Source organism: Lissotriton helveticus, chromosome 8 (assembly GCF_964261635.1).
Source record: "Lissotriton helveticus chromosome 8, aLisHel1.1, whole genome shotgun sequence".
Lineage (NCBI taxonomy): Eukaryota > Metazoa > Chordata > Amphibia > Caudata > Salamandridae > Lissotriton > Lissotriton helveticus.
Genome location: NC_136069.1, coordinates 1129036603 through 1129058814, shown reverse-complemented (window position 1 = coordinate 1129058814; position 22212 = coordinate 1129036603).

The following is a 22212-nucleotide window of genomic DNA, read 5'->3' as shown; positions in this document are numbered from 1 at the left end:
ATAGCTTGCTTAATCTCCACAACGGCCCCTCGCGGTGGGATGCCTGGCTTTCACCTTGCGGATACCCTGCTTGGGTTATCTCACAGGGGAATACCAGGACGGGTTCCCTAAGCAAGCCCTTAGAAACCGCTCGGTGATTTGCGCTATATAAATTCCTGTACATTTACATTTACATTTACATTTACATTTACTCTGGAGTAATAATTACCAATTGAGGGGTTCGGAAATGGGTGCTCAAAGACATAGTTTGTCTTGGAAGTTTGAGAACGCATAAACACGAGGGCATTCCCAAACTCCTTTCTAAACACTTTTCATCCTGGAAATGGTTGAGGATTTCCTCTAGGCCTGGACTTAATCCAATTCTAGGATATGAAAGGGAATGTATCATCCCAAGCCAAGAAATGATGGGTAGTAGGGGAAGAACTTTCTGCCCATGTAAAAATGTTTTCTCCCTGAAAAAAAAAAAATAACACGTTACTTTTTACAGAGGAGCTGTAATGTCCCCTGAGCTATGCAGAATTCCACACAGGTGAAACAGGAGCACTTGAGACATGTCACTTGGCATTAGTCATATTACACCTGAAAACCTGTGTTGACTGGAATTACTTAAAACGTAACATATCTCACTAAACAGAGGTAAACCATATTGGCACCGCATGTCATGGATGGAGGTCTTTCAAACTTGGTAACATAAAGTATGCTCAATTTACAGTAGAGTCAAGAGACTGGCATTTTGTAAGAGCATATACTTGCGGAATGTTTTTGTTACAATACATATTGTGTTGTAATGCTTGTTGTTCCCACAGTGTATGCAAATTTTCTTTGTGAGCTACTCCAAAGTAGTGCTTTTTAACTTATACATATGGGAATCTTTTATGAAGAACCTATTTGCCCTCTGTGAACACCTGCATTTCATTAATATGCCACTGAGTTATTGAACATTTTAATCTGCACCATCAGAATGAGTCAAATGCTGAGAAAACCAGGTGCTGCTGCATCCAATTTCCATTTTAGATTATCCATTTTCTATGTTCTGAAGGAAACGTCGAATTGTTTTTCTGTCACAGTTATGTCTTATCTGCCTCTGCCTCTTGTACAGCTCAGTTATGGAAGAAGTACTAAAATGGGGAAAATAACTGAGAGGCATTAATGGCTGCCTAGGACTGGAAGGACAAGAGATGACACACAAGACATCTGGATTGGAAGGAGAAGGCATTGCTTCTAAAAAGACCTTGATTGTGGCCCTTTGGGGCAGAGAGAAGCAGCACCCAGGAACCCAAAGCAAAAAAGACCAGATGCCAGGGAATCAGGACACCAGGATCCAGAAGCAGATACCCAAGACATGTGGGGTGTTCCTCTTCTGCAAGGAGAAGAATTGGATGAGGAGCCTTACACCTGTGAGGCATATTAGGCTGGATCCTCCCTGAAGACATCAACAATGCAAAATATGACCAGGATGAAGTTACCATTGCCCAGTCCATGACCTAAGGAAGGAAAAGCATTGAAATGGAAGTAGAAGGGGAAGACTACTAGAGTTTAAAGGAAGAAAAACTATTTTCGGCTCAAATAAATTCTATATAAGGGCTGCCTGACGCATTAGAGAATGGGACAGAAGGCTCACAAGGAAAGGCACAAAAGTGAATGAGTTTTTAAAAAAGCCTAACATAAAAGACACATCTGACAGAGAAAGGAGGAGTTATTTGTTCGAAAACCTTACTTAAAAGAAGTAAGGGGGGAACATTGCCTAGACAAGGAAAGAATACTTTCTGGTAAACTCCTTCCCTATAGAGAAGGGATCGTCCATTTGAAATTTGGGGAATATACATGTATATAATTTGCGAGCATTCCGTTCGAATGACAACTTGTTATCCCTTGCTGCACCTATATCCAGTTACATCTAGGCCCAGATTTACTAACGCTTTGCGCCGGGTTTGCCTCCCTCTGGTGACACTAGCCCCGTGCAAAGTATTAGGATGGGATTTAAAATCCAATTCAAATCAGGATGTGATCCAAACGTAAATGCAAAGTTGAGCTATGAGCTTCTTTGTGTTACATCGTCTCAATGGAGTGTTGCTTAAGTGGTACATGGGGCAACAGCCCACAGGATTTTTTAAACATGAATTCCAATCTACAAACATTGGTTGACAGGGCCTTGCGCAGAAATCTTACAGCTCCTCCAGGCCTGCATAACAAGAAAAAAAATCATTTCTCAAGGTTTTTCAAACTTTGCATGTGTGTCATATTGCACAGCACACAAAAATGTAGGAAAATCGGTTCAGCATAATTTTTATAGTGAGAGGGAGCCCTTCCAGTACAGAACACATGTTTCAGAGAATGTGCACGCCTTCGCACTGTGATTCCGTTAGTATCCCTGGTTGAATGAAGATCTGTCACGAGAAAACAAGCTAAACCGGACAGACTGCCAAGTTGACAGGGACAATCCTGAAGAATGATGTTCAGTAAAACCCCCTTTCAGAATGAATGCTGTCATTCTCTCTGCCTGCTAACACCATCCTTCATGGATTCTATAGTACCAAGTGATCTACAAAGTGAATAGCTCGCATTTATTACCTTGCTCTGTTCATCTCTTTGATTTTCTTCTCGTTTGTTGGGGGGGAGGGGCAATGCACCAACATTAAATCATTGACACAATGTCCTTATTGTGACTCAGATTACATTGTTTACAAAATAGCCATCAGCACACACACTCTCCAGGTCACCTGTTTGGTGTACCTGATTAATTTATTTTATTTCTTAAATCCTTGAGATTTGTCAGGGATTGTGAGGTTTTATAAATATGCTTATCCTTTTACTTTAAACAGAGACTGGATACATTGCACCAGCAAACCGAGCCGTGCCGACCTGACACACAGCTTATTGTGATACATTTTATGGTGTGCTAAAATGGCACATAGCAAAATATTCCACAGCCCTCGAGTGACAAATTTACACTTACTGTATGTATATGTTAGCATACACACAAGCAACCACATGTACAGATACTTGCTTTTGATTCCTCTGAGCCATGGAATTACGGGGCAGATGTATCAAGATTCCATTTAGCGATTTTTAAATAGCGATTTTTAAGGAATCGCTATTTAGAAATCGCAAAATGGAATGTATGTAGAAAATCTCTATTTTTTTGCGATTTCTTAGTCTTCCTTATTTGCGAATTCGCAATTAAGGAATAATTTCCCATGCATTCCTATGGGCCAGGAGGCCCATAGGAATGATTGTGAAACAATTCTCAATTTGCGATTCGCAATTTGCTAATCGCAAATTGAGAATAATTTCAAGGGTGCAGGGGTGTCTCAAGTACACCCTGCTGCACCCCTGAAATGTACATGTGTGTGCATATGGCGCACATACATGCCCTTTGGGCATGTGTGTGCATCACATGCCACCTTCAAAAATGCCGAATTGTGCATTATTTAAAGAATTCGCAAATTACCATCAACTACAAGTTGGTGGTAATTTGCAATTTCTTAACCAAAATTCGCATTTCAAAAATGCTACATACATAGCATTTAAGGAATCGCAAAATTGCGATTCCTTAAATGCTATGGCAAAATAAGGAATCGCAAATTTTTGCTATTCCTTAATTTGCGATTTTTTGATGCATGCCAAAACATGCAAATAGACCGTTTGCGATTCGCAAAGGCCGAAATTCTACGAATTTCGCCATTGCGATTCGCAAAAGGCATGATACATCTAGGCCTACATTACATCACTAGAGTCTCAATACAATACAATAAACAACAGTTGCAGTGTACATTTCTGCATTATTGGAAGGAATCACTACTCAAATTTCTCAACATTCTTTGTCACAAAAATAGCAGAATGAAATGAAAAGCAGCTGCATATGTTGGAAAGCTGTGGGAAAAGTTTTGACAGAGCACAATTAAGCTGAAGAAACCTGTAAAGTGTGCTGTTAGGAATTTCATTTCTGCAAAGCAGTTAAAACCAAGCACAGTATTTGGCTTCTGGTCCCTCGCCGTGTAGGAAGGCAGGGGAGCTTGTTCCTTAAACGCACTAATGACTGAACAGTGTTTGCCACAAAGTCATTGAGGTTGCAACGACCTTCTGCCGCCTTTAGAGAGACAAGCCTGACCCATTATTAATTGCATCTCCATTCGATGCAAAACCAGATTGCAGTGCTCGCTAGAAGACTTAAAAGCTTCTGCCTGGTTGATTACAAAAGTATTCTCCTCTACAGGCTGGAAAGCCTGAATAGCAAGTGAATATTTCTTCTATTACATGCAGAGGTTATTTTTGTTATGTCTGCAAAGGACCTGCGTGAGGTTTATTTCTCAATATTAATAAATATTTCTCGATTTTAGGTTTCATTATTATTGTGTAGACAGTTCCATGAATATGCCCCATACACAGATATTTTAAAATATTTTAAACAAAAAAAGGTAAAGCAAAGTTGAGCCTTGAGAATTTCTTAAATAACATTTTAGTTCACTCATGAAAAAAATCCTCAACTTTGTGAAAAATCCTCAGTCTTGCCAAAACAATGTAAGTAAAATGGACACTGGACCACGCAATGCAGTTCTTTAACCACATAGAACAATTGATGGACAGAATGCTGGACAATGTCAAACTCTCACTCCCAGTACAGAGATCTGGGTCTAAATCTATTATTTTTTTTTGCTCACCAAGCCACCCCAGTCTGGACATAGCCATATGGAAATCAGTCTTGACCCTGCTTCCTATGTGAACAGACCAGCCTGAATTACCAGGCATTTTCAAGCAAACCTAAATGTGAAACTTGTCACAAAACAATCAGTTACTAATCCAACAGTTTCGCCATGCCCAACCCTCTCTTCAAAAACCGGATATGTCCAAGGACGTGTGAATCTTGGGTTCTGGAGCAAGCAACTACGTGCATGTGTCTGAACAGTGTTCCCAATTCTGTAAGCCTGCGTGAATATTAATGTATTTAAAATCTTTTACATTTGTCACTTGTTGCAGTCATAATAGGGCTACCCAAAATCTGCTGAGAACTATCACCAATAAACCCACAATCTGCATAAGTGGACATCATCACTCCATGCATGACCACAATATGCCCTCAATTATCATCTTAATTAAGGAATAAATATTATTATGAAATGTGTGGAACCTCTTATTCAAAGAAGTGGTTGATTTAGGTATTCTGAAAAAATGCAGAATAGATTTTGAATTCACGCATTGTCACCAACTTAACTATCCATTAAAAAAATTAAATTGCTGGTATTTTAGTGGTGTCTTCTGTCTCTGATCCAACATGTCTGCCCTTTCCGAAAATGTAGGACCCAGCATAGAGCATTCCGCAGAAAGAGGATGTAAAGGACTCATCTGGCATCACCATCGCTGGCAGTCATTTCCACAAATCTCAGAATATGTTCGGACATATTGGGGAGTACCCAGTAGAGATATTGTCACTGCTTACCAGTACTCAATGATGTCATGAATTATGTCATTGAACATGTCATAAGTGATGTAATATGTGAGGTCGTAATAGTGAATGGCAAGGGTCCAAGTTATAGTTTGCTCTGCTAACTGTAACTGGTAAATGTCTAAGTTTATTTTTAATTCAAATCATTAATGTTGTCAGTGACATATTAACCTAACTATGCATTACTTTAAGCATTTGATTTTTCTGTGAATTTCAGTTTTATAAAAAACATAAAGTCATAATTTATTACCATACATAAAGACAACCCCACAAAGGGGCAGCCAACCCAAGCCTCATTAGGCATTGGGGACCTCATTCCCTAGGGCCTTATATATTACCTACTGGCGGTCGCCAGTAGGTAGTTATAGTTAGGACCACATTTCCATAGGAAAGGCATTTTTTTCATGTGCTTATATCTTTGGCATCATTTGACAAATCTTTATGAAATGTTCCCAAAAGTTTCTCTTTTTAGATCAGGTCCTATCTTAAAAGTGTGGGGGTGATTGGTCAAGGGGGACTGAGAAAAAAAGGGAGTCCCCTTTGTGTTTTCTCGATGCAATTTCCATAGGAAACTCTAGACAAGGCTATAGGTCAAACTGGTGAATGGAATTACGCCAAATTTGGCAGGGAGAAAGGTCTTGGTCCAGAAAGCACGCTTATGTTTAAATGGGGTAAATCCGTTGAGTAGTTTTTGAGAAATAACACATTTTACAGATATCAAAATTTGAGAATTCTGACATCAGATTGGCTTGCAGCTCATTGGCTGGGAACGGTTGAAACTAGGAAGTGTTGGCATCCATTTTGCGACTCAGTTGAAATGAGTAGGGGGAATAAAGAGAAAAAATGTATAAGAGGGTATAGTAGGAACACTGGAGTTACTTTTAGCAGTCTGTACGGTGCAGAGGCAGGGAGTTTGAATGTTGCATTGGCCGTGGAAATCACGTCCGCAGAACAATGGTGCGATATTGTGGCAATGTTGCGTAGGCTCTGGAATGCCCGTCGGGAAAACAATGCGCCGTATTGCGACAAGCAGTGTGTAGGGTGCACACACAGGTAGTGTGAATGTTGCGTAGGCCGTGGAAATCTTGTTCATAAAACAACGATGCGCGGTATTGCGTCAATGTTCACTAGGCTGTAGAAATCATATGGGGAAAACAATATTGAGCCGTATTGCGTCCTTCCTTTAAAATAATGCGGAGTAATGTTTATTTATTATGCGGTGTTCCCTTTTATCACAAATAGTGCCACCTTGGTAGAGGAAATTTAATATTATGTGGCAGGGCGTGTTCTCTCCCTGTGCACGGAACTAAATTAAAGTTTAATTGGCTGAAGTGCTCAAACAACGAGCTTAATGTTCATTGGCTGCCAACCAATGAAAGTAGAAGTGTTGCAAGCCATTCCCTCCCCTCCGCAGAGTAGCAAGGACATCTGATTGGTTCACATGTTCCAAGGAGGACCTTCCAGAGCTTAATGTTCATTGGCTGTGAACCATTGAAAGTAGAAGTGTTGCCAGCCATTCCCTTCCCCTCCACGGAGTAGGAGGGACATCTGATTGGCTGACGTGTTCCAAGGACAACCTTCCCAAGCTTAATGTTGATTGGCTGTAAACCACTTGAGGTAGAAGTGTTGTCTGCGATTCCTTCCCCCTCCGTGGAGTATCAAGGACATCTCATTGGGTATTGTGTTCCAAGCAGGACCTTCCCAAGTTTAATGTTCATTGGCTGTGAAGCATTAAAAGTAGAAGTATGGTAGCCAGTCCCTCCCCTTCTGCAGAACACCATGGACATTTTATTGACTAAAGTGTTCTGAGTACAAGTTTGCTCCTTATTGGGTGGGAACGGTTCACTGTTGTCAGCCATTTTGTGATGCACTTCAAAGGAGTACGGGAACACAAAGTAGTAGAGGAGAGGGGAGGAACACTATTAACTCTGTACAGTGGTCAAAAGGTGGTGGACAGGGATTATGAAGGTAAAAATTGTTTTTATATATTTTAAGGGCCATTTATATAATTTGCATGGGGCCTACAAATCATGTCAGGAAAACAACAGTGTGTTGCGGTCTTTTTTTTTATTAAGTAAGTGGGTGGTATGCTTCACAGGAGTAGTATTTACTTATAAAGTGGTGGTTACTTTTCTGACGGGGAGTGCTACGTCTTTGGAGCAAATATAATACGAGGAGGGGTTTGAAAAAGAAAGCGCTCTGTTGCGGTCTTCATTTAAATAAGGTTCTGAGTAACCTACTTCTCTGGAGAAATGATTATTTATAATGTATAGTTATAGTGCAGTGCTTACTTCTTTCGCGGGTAGTGCTATTTCCTTGCAACAAAATAGTAGGTGTGGTTGCGCTGCAAAAAAAGTCTAGGTTTGAAACAGTTTATGTTAAGAAATGACAAATATACTTTCTTAGGAAAGTGTAGCTGTATATATCAGAGGGGTGACAAATAAAAACACAATTCATAAAATATCCCTTAAGCGTGGCCACACCCTTCTTATTATCCTATAGTTTGTAAAAGTGTTGCCCAATATTCTTGTTACTATAAGAGTGCATCAGTTACTTTTAGATAAAGTAGAAAAGAAGTGCTACAAGAAACACTCCCACACTACATCATCTCAGGCAACAACAACAATAACAAGTAAAAACAGTTAAACATAAAGGAAGTCATATTACCTAGAAATGTACGCTTCATCAAAACATTAAATAAAGCACTAGGTATACAGGTTTTTTTTAGGGACTACTATTTTATAAAATATTAGCAGTGTTACAAACTGTGAGGTAGTAAGTTATCAACGGAAATACCTGTAGAAAATGCTCTTAATATCTCGCAGAGATAGATCTCTAACCCCTCTGAAGTACTATAAGGTCACAGTATTAAAATATACATGGTGTTAGATTTGGGGTCTCTAGTTGGCACAGCTAGGTACTTGTGACAAATAGGGACCCTTGCCTCTAGTCAGGGTAAGGGGGTACACTCCTAAAATAACCCGTGATCACCCCCTTGGTAGCTTGGCACGAGCAGAAAGGCTTATCTCAGTGGCAGTGTGGAAAGCATTTGTAAACACATACAGTAATTAAGTGACAGCACTACAGATGGACACCACACACGTTTTATATTAAAAATAAATATTCTTTATATAGATTTAACTCAAGACCATAAACAACAAAAATCCACAATACTGTACTTAAAATGGTAGGTTTAGCTTAGTTTTCTTCAGATCATAAAATGCAACACTTTGAGTCAATGTACCTTAACCCCTTCCATGCTGCCGCGATTCTGCTCCTGTGCTGAAGATTTCAGCGCGGGTGGGGTCATGACGGCCCCCAGCCATCATCAGCACACGAGCACTGTAGTGCATGACGGCTGGGGGCCGTCATCAGCATGGAAGGGGTTAAGATGCAACACCCAGGGCAACGAAAGTGTTGCAATGATGGAGATGCGGCAAAGATCCGGTGCAAAGAAATAAAGACGTCAAGTTCTTCCTGATGCGGCACGCTTCTCCAATGTTGCGAGAAGTCTCTACTTGATGCGTCAGCTGCAGCAGCGACACCCTTGTTCCGTGATGTGACGACAGCGGCTTTGGCTGCAACACTCTTCTCCGATGATGCAAGACGCTTCCGCTCGATGTGCCAACTCCAGTGGTGACACCCTTGTTCCGTGATGCGACAACAGCAGCTCCGACGGCAGCGCGCTTCTACCTGGATGTGAGGCGTTTTTATTGATGCGATGCAATGCGACAGCTACAGCGGTGACATCCACAATGCGACAGCAGCGACGGCGACACGCTTCGTCCTCATTGCAAGACACTTTTCTTGATGCGGTGCAATGCGACAGCTACATCGGCGACATCCACAATGCAACGGCAGTGGCTGCGACGGCGACACGCTTCTTCTGGGTTGCGGGACGTTTCTTGAGGTGCAGTGCAATGCGACAGCTACAGCAGCAGCATCTTCATGATGCGACAGCAGCGGCTGCAACAGCGACAGGCTTCTCCCTCTTGAGTCGCGCTTCCAGCTCCTTGCGACACGCAGTCCCTCTGAAGGCCCAAAACAGCAGCAGTCACTTCCAAAGAACTCTTGGGGAGCTGGTGGTTAAAGTCTGTTGTCCCTGAGCCTTCAGCAGGAGGCAAGCTCTTTTCTCAAGCCCTTGGAGATCCTTACAAGTTGAATAAAGCACACAAAGTCCTTTTTCCTTTCTTTGGCAGTCAGGCAACCACTGCAGGCCAATCCCCCAAGCAGTACTTCAGCTTAGGGATAGTCTCTCCTCAGTTTCTTCAGGTTCCTCTCCTCAGCTAAGGTTTCTTCTTGTTGTCCAACAGTGATCTAACTCTCTGGGGTGTGGGTCCCCTCTTTTATACTACTTTTCTCTTTGTTCTCTGAAGGCAAAGGGGCCTTTGTCTAGTCCAAACCAGTTCTGGACACCCCACAGGAGGTGGGACCAGCATTGTGGAGGGAAGGCACAGCCCTGGAGCACTCTGTTGACATGACTCCTTATCTCCTTTAACAGTGCAGGGCAGAGACATCAGACGCACCACAGGAGGTAGAGCCAGCATTCAGGAGGGAAGGCACAGCCCTATTCAGGTCCCAGGTGCAACTCCTCCCTCCCATCTAGATGCAGATCTCTCTATTCACCACTGGGCTGACTCACCCTGTCTCCTGGAATCCCCCAGCCCCTGTCACTCAAACTCCAGACAAGGAATACACAACCGAGCAGAGGCAGGCTTGAATAGTTAGACAAGAAAATACCTACTTTCTAAAAGTGGTATTTTCAAACACAGAATGTTAAAACCAACTTCACTAAAACATGTATTTTATCATTTTGAGTTCAGGCATACTAAACTAGAATTTTTACCATGTCCCCTGAGTCAGTTAGGATTATATGATGTAATAATCTAACTGCCCATTCTGGCCTATGGAGAACAGGTTGCCTTGCAATAGTGAAAAACGAAAATGGCTATAATTCACTTTTAGGACATGCCACTCATACCAGGGCATGTCTTACCTTATCAGACCCCCCAGGATATAGCGGCATGGAATAGCAAATTTAGCGGCACAAAAATGGAAATTTAGCGGCACAAATATGGAAATTTAGCGGCAATTTTGCGGCATTTTATGTGGCCATTTTTCCTACAACAAACACAGATATCTTAGTTTTTTTAGTTATTTAACAACATGAAGCTATGTATATTTGGTTTTTTACAATATAGACACTTTGGGGCAGATTTACAAGCCCCTTGCGCTGCTTTTTTGAGCTTGGTGCCACTGTACCTGCTGCACTAATGATGGCTATACCTATCGCCCCTTTTATTAGTAAGCACGTTAAATAGTACAGTGTATTTTGAACACAACCTGATATCCCACCGGATGCCCGTTCGACAGACCTAAACACTAGAGAAAGAGCAGTCAAAACCGCCAAGTGGTCACTTGTTACACAGTAGCGAACTGCATGTTGGTACTTGTAGTTTCGTTGCAAAATGTCAGCCTGCAAATCGTCTCCGCTTTAAAAGCGGGGACTGGTTGAAGTTGACACCCATGACATGGGGCCTCTTGACGCCCCAGTTAAATTTCTCGCCTCTAGGATTTTTCCAATGGCTCACTCCCAGGGGGAAATGGTCTGCAATAGGTGAGCTCAACCCTCAGACTTCATCCCTTGTCCAGCGCGCCTCTGCAGATACCCCGTCCCGTGTGCGCCTCAGCTCTCTCGGCTGAGTGGTTCTGTCTGTTTATCTTGAGGGACAAACATCTCTGCACGGCGCTCCGTCTCCAAGCCAGCGAATAGGGTGACCAACTGGCATTGGTGCAAATTCAGGACGGTGAGTGTAAACATTCAGGACAAAGGGTCAAAATTCAGGACACAAATTCAGGACAGGAGCTCAAAATTCAGGACAAAACTTCAGGACAATAGGTACGTTTTACAGACACATCAGAGGTCGCGCAATAGTATATAAGTAAGCCCAGCCATTTCCAAACATATTCAACCGTTTGCAAACCTATCCATCATGTATCCTTCCATCTATCATTTCACTCATCCATCCCTTCATCCATCCCCTCATCCATCCTTTCACTCGTCTCCATTATCCATCCACCCTTTCACCCTATCCATCTGTACACTTATCCATCGACTCTTCATCCCATCCATCCATTCACTCATCTATTCAGCCATTTACCCTTTCACCAATCCAGCCATCCTTTCACTTACTAATCCTTCCACCCATCCACTATTTTAGTCATCCATCCATCTTCCCTTTCTCTCTCCATCGACCCTTTCACTTAGCCATCCTTCCTTCCATCCATCCTTTCACCCACCCATCATCCATCCATCCATCCATCCATCCATCTGTCCTTCCCCTCATCATCCATCCTTCCCCTCATCACCCATCCATCCTTTTCCCTCATCATCCATCCATCATTTGCCCTCATCATCCATCCATCCTTTGCCCTCATCATCCATCCATCCATCTACCCACCCACTCTTCATCCATCCATCCTTCCCCTCATCATCCATCCATCCTTCCCCTCATCATCCATCCATCCTTTCACCCACCCCCTCATCATCCATCCATTCCCTCATCATCCATCCATCCATCCTTCCCCTCATCATCCATCCTTTCACCCACCCCCTCATCAAACATCCATCCGTCCATCCCCTCATCATCCATCCATCCATCCTTCCCCTCATCATCCATCCTTCCCCTCATCATCCATCCATCCTTTCACCCACCCATCCATCCATCCTTCCCCTCTATCCATCCCCTCATCCATCCATCCTTCCTCTCATCCATCCTTCCCTTCATCCATCCATCCTTCCCCTCATCCATCCTTCCTTTCATCCATCATCCATCCTTCCCCTCATCCATCTTTCCCCTCATCCATCATCCAGCTACCCTTCCACCCATACATCCAGCTATTTAAATTTTCTCTCCATCCTTCCCCTCTCATCAATCCATCCATCCTCTCTCATTATCCATTTATTCAATCTTTCATTCATCCATTCACCCCATATCCTGGAGTACTGAAAGGTGCCATTGCTTGTTTGCCTTCTATGGCCTGTAGTCCTTTTTTTAAATCGGAAAATTGATACTCTGCTAATTCTTTAATCTATAGAATAAAACCATGATTTCATAGTATGCTCATAGAGAGCCCAGCGTTTTTGCACTAAACTTCAGCTTTAAGGAGAAGCTTGCTACGATCCAATGCTAAAAAACGTACATGGATGGAGCACTTAGTGCAACATCTTTAAAGCAAGGTCAGACATTTTGCTAATACAATTCACATTAGAGTAGAAGTGCAAGCACATAGACAGTTCCGGGTGTGCATGCTGCAGATAATCTCTCAGCAATGCAAGATTCGAGTTTAAAAAAAATATATTAACAGATTTAAGGTAGCGTGTCTTTTGTTTTCAATTTAAATTGTTCTCCGTTTCTTTCCCAAATTGACTTGCTGACTGTGTTTAAAAACAATTTGCCAGGTCAGTAAATGAGCCTTCTCACAGTCCTAAGACTCGAAGTTCCTATTCCTGTCACTGCAAACCCTTTCACATTACACTCGAAGGAGAACTGCTCTGTCCGATTCCTGCTCCATCCTCTGTGACAACAACCCATCCCCCCCTCCCCTCCTGTTGATGTGCAAGGTGAGGGCTTCCATTGTCATTCTTGGGGGCCAGGAAGAGGTGCGAACGAGCGCAGTCCCGGGCAGCTCTGAATGACAAAGAGCCTAGACCTTCACACTGCCAGCTGCAGCCGAGCTGCTTTAACCCTCTGACCCCAGTGTCTGTAGATCATCTACAGGTGTGGGGCAACCGGTGCATGTCTTTGGATAAAGCAGACCCCCCAGGATATAGCGAAAAATGCCGCGATTTCTACAAAAATGCCGATTTCGCGGGCATTTTTGTAAAAATCGCGGCATTTTTAAAAAAGTGCCGATTTCGCGGCAAATCGCGAAATCGCGCTATCCTGGAGGGTCTGCCTTATACTTACAATGCATCCTGCCCTTGGGCCTACCATAGTGGTGTCTGATATGAGGAAAAGGGAAGGTTTAGGGACTGGTAAGTGGGTGCACTTGCCCAGTCAGCATGGCAGTACCAGACTGCACACAGGCTCTGCAATGGCAGGCCTTAGACACATTTTTACAGGCTGCTTCTGTGAGTGGCACAACCGGTGTTGCTGGCCCAGTAGCAGTATTTAGTTTAGAAGCCCTGGGCACACTCAGTGCACTGAACTAGGGTCTGACAAGTAAACCAAATCAGCCAATCATGGAGTCACTAATCCATACATCAATTTACAATAGGGAGAGCATATGCACTTCAGCACTGGGCAGCAGTGGTAAAGTGCCCAGAGTCATAAAACAGCCAACAACAGGTCAGACAAAATATAGGAGGAAGGCAAAAAGTTCAGGGATGACCCTGCAAAAAGGGCCAAGTCCAACACACGGTGACTTTACAGTATTCAACAGGAGAAGAAGAACAAGGAGCACAACAAAAATAACACATTTTTTACAATCTCTATTCAGTAGAAGTCGGGAAAGTTTTTTTCGTGTGCTTAGAGGTCGCTCGCTGCTCTGTTATGAATATATAGAAAAGTAGTAATATATACAATACTATTTCTATATACTCTATAGTGAGAACGAGAATAGGAACCACAAATAAGAAAAAGAGAAATACAAAAACATCAATTAAGAAATGTAGGGTTTATCAAAGGCATTCAGTAAAAAAGTATCTATGTAAATAATCTTTTTTAAAACTGCAATTTCAAAAAATATTCTCACTGTAAAAATATCTGATCAAGTAACTTATAAAGTAAGTTATAAAGGTCAGTAAGTTGTATTTGAGATGGTTTACTAATGGTTTACTCCTGGCAGTGACAAAACTCCAATTCCTCTTGTGTGAAAATATAACACTCTGCTACAAATTGAGAGTTTCACTGATGCCACACAAAAAAGGAAAAGGAAAATAAAGTCATAAACAAAAAACAAGATCAATAAAGAAATATTTTTCAGCTGTGAATATTTTCTAAGTTTTTTTTCCAGAACTTCGAAATCTTTCGTCTTCACACTAACGGCTCATAAACTCCTCTCAGATCATAATGACTGTGAATCTTATAATATACATATTCACAGTATATGATCAAAGGGGGGGAAACAGATTAACCCCTTCCACGCTCATGACGAGCTGGGCTCGTCATGAGGTAGCCTCCTCGCACGCTCATGACGAGCCCAGCTCGTCATGAAACATGGGAATCAACAAATCTCAGCACAGGAGGGGAAAATGCATAGCATCGATGTGGTTAAGAAGGAGAAGCTGTTCACGTTGCATATTAATCTTTAGTCTTCGCTTCGACGGGTCACCAACACCTCTGAAGTTCGCTATATTCTGAGTATTACAATGTACATAGTAACAGTATAAAACCTCAAAGGAGCCAGAAAAGGAACAGTGTTTCCTCTACTCTGGGTGTTTCTCAATGCAAGCTGCTGACATTACATATAAATGGCAAAAAGAACCACTAACACTTTTTTCGTAATACAAATCTTTAAATATTCACAAATAGCTAAGTATTATAAATATCTACTATGTCATAATCAACCAACGTACAACTCCGTAATATGATTTGTTGTCGCAAAAGAAGAATCCAACGCTAGAATAGGGAACCTGCATCACAGAATGGACATGCAAAAATAATTCACATAAACAAAACTAATTGAAAAACGAGTGTTGTTTATATACTTTTTGGTTATTGAGTAGTCTATGGAAGGAAGATGCGGCTCTGCACATTTAGATGTCACGTTCTACAGTTGACATATGCTCCAGTTTTCACTGTTTCACTTGTGCACATGCTGGGAAAAGTTACAAAATGTGAAGCGGTGAAGGTTTCACTTTCAATCATAAGTATAAGTTCCTTAATATGTACATATGTTGGAGAGCTTTAAAACTGTTAACCGGCAAACCGTGTAATTTCCTTTCTAGTGACTAAAAACATCTATAAATTGGCGTAATTCTAAATAGAAGATATAAAAAAAAATATCATTCAGAATAGAAGAAAAAAAAAGTATGGGCTAATATTTCTCATCACTATGGTTTTAAATTAAAAAAATACCAGCATTTGAAAAGCGTGCCCCGCAAAGGTGTGCCGGCGCTCAGGGCATTGGGAAGATGAAGCAAGGTGTTGCCCACAGTGACATAGTGGTGGGCTAACGTGCCGCTGGAGCCCGGAATCGAGCTGTGAACGCTGTTGTCCGAAGTCAGGTATCTTAGCTGCTGCGTCACACTTTTTCCACACTTCTATTTTATTTACTGCTAATTAAGTTTTAAACATTGTTAAACTATAACTTATAACAGGCTACTGTTACAATTCGTTTTTCACAAAAAAAAGTATGCATATATTTTTAAAATGTACTTAAAAACAATAGAGGTTTTAGGGACATGTTAGGGACATGTTAGTTAGAAACTAGCATTTGTAAAAACCTTTGAAATTCACTGAAAAAACCATACGAATTACAGACATGATCGTTAGAAATTAGCATTTTAAAAAACCTTAGAAATACACTGAAAAAACCCTAGGTTTCAGGGACATTATAGTTAGCTGGACATTTCACTCGTACAAAACCATAGAAATTCCACTGCTATAGTTAGTTCAGCTAACTATAACAAGTGCCCCCGCAATGCACTGCTCATGGCATCACATATTACATCATACAAGGCATGGTCAGTGACATCACTGATGACATCACTGATCACATTTCAAATTACATCACTGATGACATCACTGAGGAGATCATCCACATGAAAATCTAATGCACTTCTCACAGTCTAATATAACCTTTGATACACCCACTGTAAAATACAGACTACCATTTTCAAAACCATCAAGACACCAATACAGTTACTCCATATGCACTCACTGATTCCTAGGTCTACACACACATCCACTCATTTACCCATACAATCACTTATACATGCAGTCACTCATCAATACAACACTATCATATGCACTCATACACCTATTCAGACACTCACACACCACCACTTATCCATGGAGTTACTCACACACCTAGTCAATCATGTAAAGAATCAATCACACTCCCATTTACTCACCTATACAGTTATACACACACCACCTCACTAATTCATAAAGATAGTAACATACTTACTCTCTTATATCATCACTGATACAAGTACACACTCATCCATGCTGCCACTCTCACAATTACTCACTCTCACATAGTTATGTATATACACCATTACTCACATATACTGCCTTTTACATATGTAGTTACTCACATGTACCACTGAGCCATCCATTCACTCACCAACACACCCATACATACACTCGCCCACTCATAGAGTTGTTTACACATGCACTTTTGAACCCATACACCCAGTCAATCAACTACTCACCCATCTATGCACAGTCACACACCTCCAACCCACCCACACACACACTCAGGCACCCATACAAAGTCTCAGGCAAACAATCAATAACCCATATAGACTCTCATGTAACTACTGTCCAACCCATGTACCAGCTTACACAACAACAGACAGGCTGATACAGACATTCACACAGTTTAGTCACTAACCCATGCATTCGGTAAGACATGTTTAATCAGTCATTTATACAATCAGTCACCCACCTCCTAAATCCTACATCCAGACACTTATGCACCCACTCATTCTTCAATACATCTTGGCATATATATATAAAACATATTTAAACTTTACAGAAACACACAATCACTGGATGATGTCATCAGTGATGTCATTTGACATATCATCAGTGATGTACCTGACCATGCCATGAATGATGTAATATGTGACATCAAGAGCAGTGTATTGCAGGGGGCAAAAGTTATAGTTAGCTGAACTAACTATTGAAGTGGAATTTCTATAGTTTTGTTCGAGTGAAATGTCCAGCTAAACTATAACATCCCTGAAACCTATGTTTTTTTCAGTGAATTTCTAAGGTTTTTTAAATGCTCATTTCTAACTATAACGTCTGTAAAACCTATGTTTTTTTCAGTGAATGTGTATGTATGCATTGCAGACATAGGAAATACAATGTCCAACAGGTTCAATATCATAACCTAATAAATAAACTTCAAAAGCAAGATCAAGTTGTTTTTTGTAAATCCGACAAAGGTGGTAATGTTGTCCTTTGGTCCAGAATGGACTATTTAGAGGAAGCATATAAAAAATGAAATGACATAGCCTGTTATGAAAGGAGCAGTTGGGGGGTGGTACATACAGTTGATCTAATGTACAGTGCACAGGTAACTAGTGACAGATGATAGACTTCTCATTTATGAAGAATGGCAGGTCTTGAAGAATGATCATCCCAACTTGTATTTATTGCTGAAGGTGCATAAAAATTCCACTTAACCACCAGGCAGGCTCATTATTTCTGCATGTCAAAGTACCTTTGAAAATACCTCAAGTTATATAGATTTCTATTTGCAGCGTTTTGTTAAAAGCCTCCCGTAATTTATTTTGCACACAGCTGACTTTCTCAAACACATCAATGATATCCTTTGGCATGCTGAATAAATTTTAATGATGCTTAATGTTTCACCTCTGTATACAAATATTCACCATCAGGATGAACTGTGAGCTACTGAACACTTTCTGAAACATAGACCTATGTGTATGCATAGTCAAATTAGTTGGTGCCTGGGGAACAACTATTTTTATTTCAACAAGGAAGTGTTCCATCAAAAGAAAGGGATTGGTATGGGCATGTGCTTCTCCCCCGGCTATGCATGTCTACACCTAGGCTGGGCTGGTGAGAGGAGCGCGGGCTCATGGCAGATTACGGTGTTAAATGTGAAGAGCACATTGTTTGTTGGCTTAGATATACCGATGACCTGTTTGTCATTTGGAAGGGGTCCTTGGAATCAGCCAATAGGTTTGTTGAGATTATCAATAGCAATACTGTGAATCTCCATTTTGTGGCCCATATAAGTAACCAGGAGGTCGTGTTTTTGGACCAAAGAGTTCACATCAGGGAGAATATGATTTAAACCTTTTTAAATAGGACGGTTGCATTTTCCTTCTCTGTTGCAACTCAAAACACAGTTCCAGAAGCAGTGCCCAGAGGTTGATGAAGTCTTTGCAGTCCCTGACACTTCAGAACAGGAGGCAAGCTCTACTTCAAGCTCTTGGAGATACTCTTCACAAGTAAAGAAAGTTCAGTCCAGTCCTTTAACTGATCAAGGCAGAAGCAGCAACTGCAGGCCAACCAAACAAAGCAATAACACAGCAAAGGGGCAGTACTCCTCCTGGCAGCTCTTCTAGCTCTTTTACTTGGCAGCTTCCTTGATTCCACCGTGTTCTAAAGTTCTGGGGTCTAGGCCCCAATATTTATACTCAAAATTCCTTTCTTCTCTCAGGCAGAGAGTGTCTGTGCTTAGTCCAAACCAGTTTGGTCCTCTATGGCCCAGCTTCCCAGCAGGAGGTGCAGACAGCATTGACTAAAGCAGACCAGGCCCATTCAAGTGCAGGGAAATAATCTCCTCCCACTACTCTAAATGCAGCCCATCCCTGACTCATCCCGGAAAGGCAGGACACACCTCAAGCCCCCCAATGACTGTCTGAAGAGAATGTACATCTCCAGCCCCTGTCACTCCAAAGCCAGACATTCCATTCACAAACCTAGCAGAGGCACACAGAATGGCTAAGCAAGAAAATACCTACTTTCTAAAAGTGGTATTTTCAAACACAGAACTAAAAGATGCATTTTTACAATCTGAGTACAGGCATACTAAACTCCATTTCCCCATCTTGTCCCAATAGGAAGTTATGCTTATAAGATGTTATAAGTAAAACTCCCATTCTATGAAATGGGAAAGATAGCTTTTCCATTGTGAATAACGAAACGCACTGTAATTCACTAGCAGAACATGTCAGACGCACCAGTACACGTCCTACCTTTAACATACACAGCACCCTGCCCACAGGGGTACCTTGGACCTACCTTAGGGGTGACTTATATTTAGGAAAAGGGACAATTAGGGCCTGGCAAGTGGGTGCACTTACCAGGTCAACATGGCAGTTACTAACTTCAACCAGACTCTACAGTGGCAGGTCTGAAATACCTTTACATGGCTACTTCTATGTGTGGCACAATGAGTGCTGCAGGCACACCAGTAGCATTTGACTTACAGGCCCTCGCACTCTTAGTGCACTGTACAAGGGACTTACTAAAAAATCAAATATGCTAAGCATGGAAACACCAATCCATAATACAATTTACAACAGGAGCACTTGCACTTTAACACTGAACAGCAGTGAAAAAGTGTGCAGAGCCACTAAACCAGCAAAAACAGAGTCAAAACCGGGAGGTCAGAAAGCAAAAAGACAGGGAAAACATGGCAAAAGATGTCAGGTCTAACTGAATGTGATTGCAATTAGCAATATGTGGGGAGCACCAAACTGCAAGTTCATGAAAGGGTGCTCCAACATTTAAGAGCCATTAGCAATAATAGCCAGAGCTTTCCAGCTGCTAGGCTTTTTCAACCACATCATTCTAGCAACCTCACCCATAGTAGGTATTTTGTAATTGATGCTGTGCCTAAATTGGCTCGGGGGGGCATAAAGAGAAGATGCTAAGGCAATCGGAAACAAAATATATTCTCAATTTAGACTCTACTTCTCTGAAAGGATTAAACATTGATTATGATTTTTATAATTTTCTACAGATGAGTTATCTTGCGTTTTCCTTTGTGTCTGTGTTTTCTGTTATGATGGTGTTTCTTCTTTACACTGGGGCTATTTTTCCTCATGTATAAATAAGGGATTAGATCCCTAAAAGAATTCAACAGCACTTCCCTTCAGTAATTCATGCTTTTATATTCACTTTTGGCGATATCATGCTGCAGTTATTTTGTATGGGGTCTTTGATACAGTGGCCTTTTGATCTATTGGGGAGAATGCATTCAGATTGGTGCATGTCTTGCACAGTGTTCTAATTGGATACATATCTGGTTTCTTGCTGTTAACTTGTCACCCAGGTGCTACAATGTGGATTTTTCCTGTTATGTATGGGTGACTTGTTCTTTTATTTTTAACAGAAGGAATGATAATACCAGCATTAAATAATTTTTCTTATCTACGGTGCAATGTATATACTTGGCTTCACGAGAATCATGAGTTCTCAGTGATTCATCTAATATAGTGTAGTAGACTGTATCAAGTTTTAATACTTTTAGGTATTTTTTTATGATATGCCAGATTTCACCAGTGGGTGTAATAATTAATGTTTTGTGGCTCAGTAAGGCAATTTGATATAGACTTACATTATTAGATTGATTCTTTTAATCCATGTATTTATACTATGATGGAGCACTTGCACATTAGCCATTTTTGATACTGTGATTCATTTTTATGCATTCATGATCTTATTTAGGTGATTATTGTACCGATTCATTCCTATACTGTAATTTTACTGCATATATAAAGTATCTTATGGTAATTCTTTCGGCACTTTTCTAAAGGATGTATGTTTTCTATTTCTATGCACCATGAGTGAAAAAGTACAAATGGCTGTTTAACTCTTGCTGTGCATATGTGATCAAAGCCAGGATTGGCTAAAACGTGTCATGCTGACAGAACTTTATTAAACTTACAAAGTGCAACAAACTGTTGGTGTCCATGCTTGTCTCATTTTGGAGGAGCATACAAGAGTTTCTTGATATTTATATATTCACTTAAAATACATAGGTTTCAGGTACGTTATATTTAGAAATTAGCATTTTAAAAAACCTTTGAAATTCACTGAAAAAAACATACGTTTCAGGGACGTTATAGTCAGAAATAAGCATTTAAAAAACCTTAGAAATTAATTGAAAAAAACATAGATTTTATTGACATTATAGTTTGTTGGACATTTCACTCGAACAAAACCAGAGAAATTCAGTCGTTATAGTTAGTTCAGCTAACAATAACTCGCACCCCCACAATGCACTGCTGATGACATCACATATTACATCATTCATGACATGGTCAGTGACATCACTGATGACATTATTATTATTAAGTATTTATAGAGCGCCTGGCTACCCTTAGGCATCCCCGCGCTAGCAGTGACAAGAAAAGTTGGAAGGCAGGCTTATTATGGCGAGATTTGAAACGCCAAGTCTTCAACTGTTCGAAAGGTAAGATGGTGTGAGGTGGAACGTAATGGAAACTAGAGGGCGTTCCAGAACTTAGCTGCATTATGGAGAACATGCGGCCCCCAGATCGTACTTTTGGGAACATTGCCAAAAATAGATCTGAAGACCGGAGGCATCTCATGGGTTGGTAAAACGCCACCAGAGATTGATTTATCTTGGGACCAGTTCCTCAAAGCATTTTATGAGCTATACACAAACCTTTGAACTTGATCCCCTCTGTAATTGGCAGCCAGTGAAGTTTTTTAGCACAGGCTTCACTGACTCACCTTGGGGCACAGGCGAGAGAAGCCTAGCTGCACAGTTTTGTACCACCTGTATTTTCTTTATAGTGGTTTTATGGTGCCCAATTAAAGGGAGTTCCCATAGTCCAGCCGTGAAAGTACCAATGCCTGTACTATCACTCTTCGAGCCAGGACAGGGAGCAGCAGGATGGTTTTCCTTAACATTCTGATAATTCCAAAGCATGTGGAGCTGGCTTAATTGCTTGGCTGTTGAAGTTAAGAGCTTGATTTAACCATACTCCTAAACGTCTTACCCACTCTTTGGGAGTTGGTGGAGGATCAAGGCATTTGGCCCAGCTTAATCCTGCTGTCGCTATAGTCACCCCAGGGCGGTTG